Source organism: Arachis duranensis, chromosome 6 (assembly GCF_000817695.3).
Source record: "Arachis duranensis cultivar V14167 chromosome 6, aradu.V14167.gnm2.J7QH, whole genome shotgun sequence".
NCBI classification, from domain to species: Eukaryota; Viridiplantae; Streptophyta; class Magnoliopsida; order Fabales; family Fabaceae; genus Arachis; species Arachis duranensis.
Genome location: NC_029777.3, coordinates 77,591,322 through 77,601,054, shown reverse-complemented (window position 1 = coordinate 77,601,054; position 9,733 = coordinate 77,591,322).

Below are 9,733 nucleotides of genomic sequence, written 5' to 3'. Positions count from 1 at the left end.
GGACATCTTTAAAGATGTTCAGCCTGATCTAGAGGTACCAGAGGAAATAAAAGAACCTCTGAAAACTCCTCAGGAAGAGGAGAAACCTCCTAAACCTGAGCTCAAACCATTACCACCATCCCTGAAATATGCATTTCTGGGAGAATGTAACACTTTTCCTGTAATCATAAGCTCTGCTTTAGAGGCACAGGAAGAGAAAGCACTAATTCAGGTGCTAAGGACACACAAGACAGCTCTTGGTGGTCCATTAGTGATCTTAAGGGTATTAGCCCAGCCAGATGCATGCACAAGATCCTACTGGAGGATAATGCCAAGCCAGTGGTTCAACCACAAAGGCAGCTGAATCCAGCCACAAAGGAGGTGGTGCAAAAAGAGGTCACTAAATTACTAGAGGTTGGGATTATTTATCATATTTCTGATAGCCTCTGGGTAAGCCCTGTCCAAGTTGTACCCAAAAGGCAGGCATGACAGTGGTTCATAATGAAAAGAATGAACTGGTTCCTACGAGAACAGTTACATGGTGGCGTATGTGTATTGACTATAGAAGGCTCAATACAGCCACCAGAAATGATCATTTTCCTTTACCATTCATAGACTAGATTCTAGAAAGACTAGCAGGTCATGACTATTACTGCTTTTTGGACGGCTATTCAAGTTATAACCAAATTGCAGTAGATTCTCAGGATCAAGAGAAAACAGCATTCAAATGTCTATCTGGAGTATTTGCCTACAGAAGGATGCCTTTTGGTCTGTGCAATGCACCAGCAACCTTTCAGAGATGCATGCTCTCTATCTTTTCTAATATGGTGGAAAAATTTCTGGAAGTCTTCATGGATGACTTCTCAGTATTTGGAGACTCATTCAGCTCCTGTCTTGATCATCTAGCACTTGTTCTGAAAAGGTGCCAAGAGACTAACCTGGATTTAAACTGGAAAAAATGTCACTTTATGGTGACTGAAGGAATTGTCCTTGGGCATAAAATTTCGAACAAAGGAATAGAGGTGGATCAAGCTAAGGTAGAGGTAATTTAAAAATTACCACCACCCACCAATGTTAAGGCAATCAGAAGTTTTCTGGGACATGCAGGATTTTACAAGAGGTTTATAAAGGATTTTTCAAAAATCGCAAAACCTCTGAGTAACCTGTTCGCTGCTGATACACCATTTGTCTTTGACACAGAGTGTTTGCAGGCCTTTGAGACTCTGAAGGCTAAGTTGGTCACAGCGCCTATCATTTCTGCATCAGATTGGACATTACCATTCGAACTAATGTGTGATGCCAGTGATCATGCTATTGGTGCAGTATTGAGACAGAGGCATAACAAGCTTCTGCATGTCATTTACTACGTCAGCCGTGTTTGATGTGGTATTTTACAACCCACACTACTAACCGGCAAGTGCATCGGGTCGTACCAAGTAATACCTTACGTGAGTAAGGGTCGATCCCACGAGGATTGATGGATCAAGCAACAATAGCGTTTGATAGGATTAGTTAGGTAAGCAGAAAAGAGTGTTTTGGTATTCAAAGAGCATTAAACACAGACAAGTAAATAAGTTGGGAATAAAATATTAAGAAAACTGTTAAGGCTTCAGAGTTATCTATTTTTTCGGATTAACTTTTCTTACTAATTATTTTAATTATGTAGGATTTAATTTATGGCAAACTATATGTGACTAGACCCTAATTCCTTAGACCTTTCTAGTCTCCTCTAAAATTTATTAACTGACAATTCCTTGGTCAATTAATTCCAATTAGAAGCTACATGATCAAATTCCAGTTTACATGCCACAAAAACTCTAATTATCCAAAAATAAAAGGATTATATGTCACGTATCCCGTTAAATCCAGATAATTAAAATTTAGGAGAATATGTTTTCAAGCTATTATTCTAGTAAAGAGCTTTTTCCAAGTTTTACAAGAACTCAAATAGAAAGAGGGTCATACTTCCGTTCCACCCAAATTCATAAAATAAAGAGCGAAAACAATTCTTAAATTATAAATCTATACATAAATTAAAATAGAAAAAGTAATAAAATCAATCTATACAAATAGACAGAGCTCCTAACCTTAACAATGGAGGATAAGTTGCTCATGGTTCAGAGTAGAAAACTAGGATTTAGGTAAACTGTTTCTGATCTGAATGTCCTTCTATAGAAGAGAAATCTCCCCTTTTTATAACTAATCCTAATTAATTTAAAATCTAATATCTAAAACTAAAAATAATATCTTTTCCTAAAAGATAAGATTTGAATTTAAATTTGAATTAATTAACATATATTCAGTTGATGGGTGGGGACCACTTGATTTGTCCATTCTGCAGCTTTTAATCTGTGTTTTCTGGGCTAGAAACTGGGTTAAAACAGCCCAGAATTTGCCCCCAGTGTCATTTGTATTTTTGCAAATCGTGCATGTGACGCGTCCGCGTTGTCCACGCGTTCGCGTCATTTGTGCATATTTTAGTCCACGCGTTCGCGTTAGGCACGTAATCGCATCATTGCGATTTCTCCATTCCACGCGGTCGCGTGGGCTACGAGTCCACGTCGGTCTTCACTGGTCATCTCTTTGGTTTTTTCTTCTTCTCTGCAGAAACTTCATCAAATCCATCCGAATGCTACCTAAAATGACTAAAATTGCACAAAACTTAAAATAGCATCCATAGTGGCTAAAATATAATTAATTTTAAATTAAACTCAACAATTTAGATGCAAATTCTCTAGGAAAAGATAGACAAGATGCTCACACATCACAACACCAAACTTAAACTGTTGCTTGTCCTCAAGCAACCAAAACTAATATAAGCTTAGGATGTGAATTTGCATGAGAATGAGAGTTCGATTAAGCTCGTGTCTCTTCTTATAGTGGGGTTTACAACTGCAATCCTGAATAGGTTTGGCATCTCACTCTTCTTTGAATCAAGAACGTTATTGTCATTCGGAATTAGAATCCGGATAATATTATGAATTCTTTGATCTTTATATTTCAGTTTAATCCTTGAACACAGCAAAATTTACTTTAATTTATTTTTCTTTGGTGCTTTGTACCTTGAGCCTAGCCGTGACTTTAAATATTTTGTCTCAAGCTTTACTTGACACAGAAACACCACAAGCACTTAATTGGGGAACTCTCTTTGAGTTCTGATTTTTCTTTCAGTTACTCCCAGACAGTGGTGCTCAAAGCCTTTGGCATACTCTGTTAAACGCACTTGGTCTCGACTTTAAGTGTTCTGTCTCAAGAGTTACTTGATACAATCAGACCACAAGCATATGACTAGGGAAACAACTCTTTGAGCTTTTAATCATGTTTGACCTCCCAAGTCATTGATGCTCAGAGCCTTAGACCTTGCTTTTATTTTTATTTTTTTTATTTATATATAATTTTTTTTCTTTTGATGTTTCTTTTGCTTCAAGGATTAAATTTTTATTTATTTTAGAGAAGTCATAATAATTCTCTAAATTCCTGTTCCTTATACATCAACATCCCTTTATTTAAATTCAAATATACACTGTTCATATCATGCATTCAAAAATCACAGAAAATACCACCACATTTAAGTAAATAAGACTATTCTTATAATTAAACTCAATTTCTCATGCAATACATCAAAAAAATTTTGATTTCAAGCTCAGTGGGCATTGCATGAGACATCTTTCAGAATTAAAGCGTTTTAAGGGAAAACTAAACTAGTCCTAAGATTCTAACTAATAAAGGATCATGCAACAAATAAAGCAAAATAGCAGAAAACCGGAACATAGCATAGAAGAAGAGGGGGAGGAATAAAAATGAAAGGAACTCAACCACCTTAGTTATCCTAGCGGTCGCTTTATTCTTCAGGTTATGCTCCTCAGTGAAGATAATTCGCCTCCCTTTTGGTGCTATAGGAATAGATAGAAAACTTCTAAGTGAAGCGTCAACACCAAACTTAAAGGTTTGCTTGTCCTCAAGAAAAGAAGTACTGAAAATAGAAAGAGATAAATATTATGAGGAAAGAAAAAGAGAAATAAAAGGATAAAAGAACAAGAGAGGATTAGGATTGGGAGAGAGGAGAAAGAAAACTGGGCGGCGAACTAGTGTGGCGCAAGCGACGCGAACGCGTGCAACACGCATTCGCGTGGGTCACGAAATTTCCATAATGACGCGTAAGCGTCAGGCACGCGTCCGCGTGCCCTGGATATTGTGCGATTCGCACAAAGCCAGCCGCGCGTCCGCGCGACTTTCTATTCGCATGGCTTGGGAACCAATTTTTCATACGACGCGTTCGCGTCATACACGTGCTCGCGTGGATGGCCATATGTGTGACTGACGCGAACGCATCAGGCACGCGTCCACGTGACCAAATTCACTTCTTTCCCCAAGCCAGCGTAACTCTCTGCCCAAACATTCCTTTACGTTGATTTTGCAGGTCACGCGTCCGCGTCAATGACGCGCCCGCGTGAATGGCGAAAATCACAAACGACGCGAAAAGCTTCTCTCACTGCAGAGTCAACCAAAACCCCCATAGTCAAACTCTAAGTTTGGTGTTGGGAGGTCCCAACAATGCTCTGAACATCTGTGAGGCTCCATGAGAGCTCACTGTCAAGCTATTGACATTAAAGAAGCGCTTATTGGGAGGCAACCCAATTTTATTTATATATGTATTTTCCTTTTTTTTAGGTTGATGATCATGTGGAGTCACAAAAACAAATGCAAAAAAATTAAAAAAAAAATTAAAAACAGCACACCCTAGAGGAGGACCTTACTGGCGTTTAAACACCAGTAAGGGTAGCAGAATGGGCGTTTAACGCCTAGTCTGGCATATTTCTGGACGTTAAACGCCAGAAACAAGCACTAGACTAGCGTTAAACGCCAGAAAGAAGCTACAATCTGGCGTTAAATGCCAGAAACAAGTTGCATTTCAGGTATTTTCTGACTGAAATTGAGGGACCTGAGCAAAAATCTGATTCAGAGGCTGAAAAGGACCGCAGATGCTGTTGGATTCTGACCTCCCTGCACTCAAAGTGGATTTTCTAGAGCTAGAGAAACCCAATTGGCGTGCTCTCAACTGCGTTAGAAAGTAGACATTTTGGGCTTTCTAGCAATATATAATAGTTCATATTTTGCCCGAGATTTTATGGCCCAAACTGGCGTTCCAAATCAGCTCAAAACTGCCCGGCGTTAAACGCCGGAACTGGCACAAGAATGGGAGTTAAACGCCCAAACTGGCACAAAAGCTGGCATTTAACTCCAAGAGAAGTCTCTACACGAAAATGCTTCAATACTCAGCCCAAGCACACACCAAGTGGGCCCGGAAGTGGATTTTTATGTCATTTACTCATCCTTGTAATCCCTAGGCTACTAGTTCTCTACAAATAGGACCTTTTACTATTGTATTCTCATCTTGGTAGCTATCTTTAGTCTTATGCTATCTTAGATCATGGGGCTGGCCTCACGGCGTATAAGCTAGAATTGATGGCGGCATTCAAGAGAATCCGGAAGGTCTAAACCTTGTCTGTGGTATTCTGAGTAGGATTCAATGATTGAATGACTGTGACGAGCTTCAAACTCCTGAAGGCTGGGCGTTAGTGACACACGCAAAAGAATCACTGGATTCTATTCCAACCTGATTGAGAACCGACAGATGATTAGCCGTGCCGTGACAGGGTGCATTGAACATTTTCACTGAGAGGATGGGAGGTAGCCACTGGCAACGGTGAAACCCTACATACAGCTTGCCATGGAAAGGAGTAAGAAGGATTGGATGAAGACAGTAGGAAAGCAGAGAGACGGAAGGGACAAAGCATCTCCATACGCTTATCTGAAATTCTTACCAATGAATTACATAAGTATCCTATCTTTATCTTTATGTTTTATTCATCATCCATAACCATTTGAGTCTGCCTGACTGAGATTTACAAGATGACCATAGCTTGCTTCATACCAACAATCTCCGTGGGATCGACCCTTACTCGCGTAAGGTTTATTACTTGGATGACCTAGTGCACTTGCTGGTTAGTTGTGCGAAGTTGTGATAAAGAGTTGAGATTACAATTGTGCGTACCATGTTGATGGCGCCATTGATGATCACAATTTCGTGCACTAATTGCACAGCAAGGGCATTTTGTATGCCTAATAGGAGCAGGGATGATACATCCTTGACCCCTCAGGATCTGTGGACCCCACAGGATCCCTACCTACCCCATCTCTCTCTCTTTCTCTCACTCACTAATCAAATCATACCCTCTTCCCTGTATTCTCTTCACCAATCACCTCCAAACCTCTTCCCCAAAAACCCCACCCACCTCACCTTCAAAATTCAAACACTTTTCCCTCCCAAACCCAACCCTAATGACCGAATCCTAAACCTCCCATCACCCCTATATAAACCCCTCACTACTCCTTAATATTCACACAACACATCCACCCTTCCACCATCTTGGCCGAATTCACTTCTCCCTCTATCTCCTACATTTTTCTTCTTCTTCCCCTTCTTTCTTTCTTCTTTTGCTTGAGGACGAGCAAACCTTTTAAGTTTGGTGTGGTAAAAGTATTGCTTTTTGTTTTTCCATAACCATTTATGGCACCTAAGGCCAGAAAAACCTCTAGAAAGAGGAAAGGGAAGGCAAAAGCTTCCACCTCTGAGTCATGGGAGATGGAGAGATTCATCTCAAAGGTCCATCAAGACCACTTCTATGAAGTTGTGGCAAAAAAAAAGGTGATCCCTGAGGTCCCTTTCATGCTCAAGAAAAATGAGTATCTGGAGATCTGACATGAGATCCGAAGAAGAGGTTAGGAAGTTCTTACCAACCCCATTCAACAAGTCGGAATCTTAATGGTTCAAGAGTTCTATGCCAATGCATGGATCACTAGGAACCATGATCAAAGTATGAACCCGAATCCAAAGAATTGGCTTACAATGGTTCGGGGGAAATACTTAGATTTCAGTTCGAAAAATGTAAGGTTGGCGTTCCAATTGCCAATGATGCAAGAAAACGCACGCCCCTACACTAGAAGGGTCAACTTTGATCAAAGGTTGGACCAAGTCCTCATGGACATATGTATGGAAGGAGCTCAATGGAAAAGAGACTCAAGAGGCAATCCGGTTCAATTGAGAAGACCGAACCTTAAGCCTGTGGCTAGAGGATGGTTGGAGTTCATCCAACGCTCCATCATTCCTACTAGCAACCGATCTGAAATGACTGTGGATCGGGTCGTCATGATCTATAGTATCATGATTGGGGAGGAAGTCGAAGTTCATGAGATCATACCTCTAGAACTCTACAAGGTGGCTGACAAGTCATCCACCTTGGCAAGGTTAGCCTTTCCTCATCTCATTTGTCATCTATGCAATTTAGCTGGGATTGACATAGATGGAAACATTCTCATTGAAGAGGACAAGCCCATTACTAAAAAGAGGATGGAGCAAACAAGAGATCCCATTCATGGACCTCAACAAGAGCATAAGGAGGATCCTCATCAAGAAATTCCTGAGATGCCTCAAAGGATGCAATTTCCTCCACACAACTATTGGGAGCAACTCAACACCTCTTTGGAAGGCTTGAGTTACAACATGGACCAACTAAGGGTGGAGCACCAAGAGCACTCCATCATTCTCTATGAGATTAGAGAAGATCAAATAGCTACGAGGGAGGAGCAACAAAGGCAAGGAAGAGACATAGAGAAATTTAGGCGTTCCATTGGTTCTTCAAGAGGAAGACGCCACCCACACTAAGGTGGACTCATTCCTTAATCTCCTTGTCTGTTTATTTTCTGTTTTTGGTTTTTGAACTTCATGATTGTCTATGTTTGTGTCTTCATTACATGATCATTAGTGTCTAGTGTCTATGTCTTAAAGCTATGAAATAATTCCATGAATCCTTCACCTCTCTTAAATGAAAAATGTGCNNTTGATGTGGTGACAATACTTTTTGTTTTCTGAATGAATGCTTGAACAGTGCATATTTTTTATAGTGAAGTTTATGAATGTTAAAATTGTTGGCTCTTGAAAGAATGATGAACAAAGATAAATGTTATTGATAATCTGAAAAATCATGAAATTGATTCTTGGAGCAAGAAAAAGCAAGTAGAAAAAGCCAATAGCCCTTTAAACCAAAATGCAAGGGTAAAAAGGATACAAGGCTTTGAGCATTAATGGATAGGAGGGTCCAAGGAAATAAAATCCAGGCCTAAGCGGCTAAATCAAGCTGTCACTAACCATGTGCTTGTATCATGAAGGTCCAAGTGAAAAGCTTGAGACTGAGTGGTTAAAGTCGTGATCCAAAGCAAAAAGAGTGTGCTTAAGAACTCTGGACACCTCTAATTGGGGACTTTAGCAAAGCTGAGTCACAATCTGAAAAGGTTCACACAGTTATGTGTCTGTGGCATTTATGTATCCGGTGGTAATACTGGAAAACAAAGTGCATAGGCCCACGGCCAAGACTCATAAAGTAGATGTGTTCAAGAATAAAACATACTTAACTAGATGCCAATCATTCTGAATTTCAAAGGATAAAGTGAGATGCCAAAACTGTTCAGAGGCAAAAAGCTACTAGCCCCGCTTATCTAATTGGGATTAAGTTTCATTGATATTGTGAGATTCATTGTATATTCTCTTCTTTTAATGCTATTTTGTTTTCAGTTGCTTGGGGACAAGCAACAATTTAAGTTTGGTGTTGTGATGAGCGGATAATTTATACGCTTTTTGGCATTGTTTTTACATAGTTTTTAGTATGATTTAATTAGTTTTTAGTATATTTTTATTTGTTTTTAAGCAAAATTCACATTTCTAGATTTTACTATGAGTTTGTGTGTTTTTCTGTGATTTCAGGTATTTTCTGGCTAAAATTGAGGGACCTGAGTAAAAATCTGATTCAGAGGCTAACGAAGGACTGCTGATGCTATTGGATTCTAACCTCCCTGCACTCGAAATGGAATTTTTGGAGCTACAAAAGTCAAAATGGTGCGCTCTCAACTGCGTTTGAAAGTAGACATCCAGGAATTTCCAGCAATATATAATAGTTCATACTTTGTCCGAGTTTAGACGATGCAAACTGGCATTTAACGCCAGCTTTCTGCCATATTCTGGCGTTAAACGCTAGAAACAAGTTGCAAAGCAGAGTTAAACGCCAGAAACAAGTTACAAACTGGCGTTTAACTCCAAGGAAGACCTCTACATGTGAAAGCTTCAATGTTCAGCCCAAGCACACACCAAGTGGGCCTGGAAGTGGATTTCTGCATCATTTACTTATTTCTGTAACCCTAGTAACTAGTTTAGTATAAATAGAACTTTTTACTATTGTATTCAGGGTCTTTTGACTAGATCTTTGGATTATCTTTTGATCTTTTGATCACGTTTTGGAGGTTGGCCTCACGGCCATGCCTGGACCTTCATCACTTATGTATTTTCAACGGTGGAGTTTCTACACACCATAGATTAAGGTGTGGAGCTCTGTTGTTTATCGAGTATTAATGCAAAGTACTATTGTTCTTCTATTCAGTTCATGCTTATTCTTATTCTAAGATATTCATTCGCACTTCAACCTGATGAATGTGATGATCTGTGACACTTATCACCATTCTCACTTATGAACGCGTACCTGACAAACACTTTCGTTCTACCTGCGAAAGCTAGAGTGTGTATCTCTTGGATTTCTAGTCCACGACGCATGGTTGCCTATCCTGACAACAGAGCCTTCCATTCCGTGAAATCAGAGTCTTTGTGGTATAAGCTAGAATCAATTGGCAGCATTCTTGAGATCCG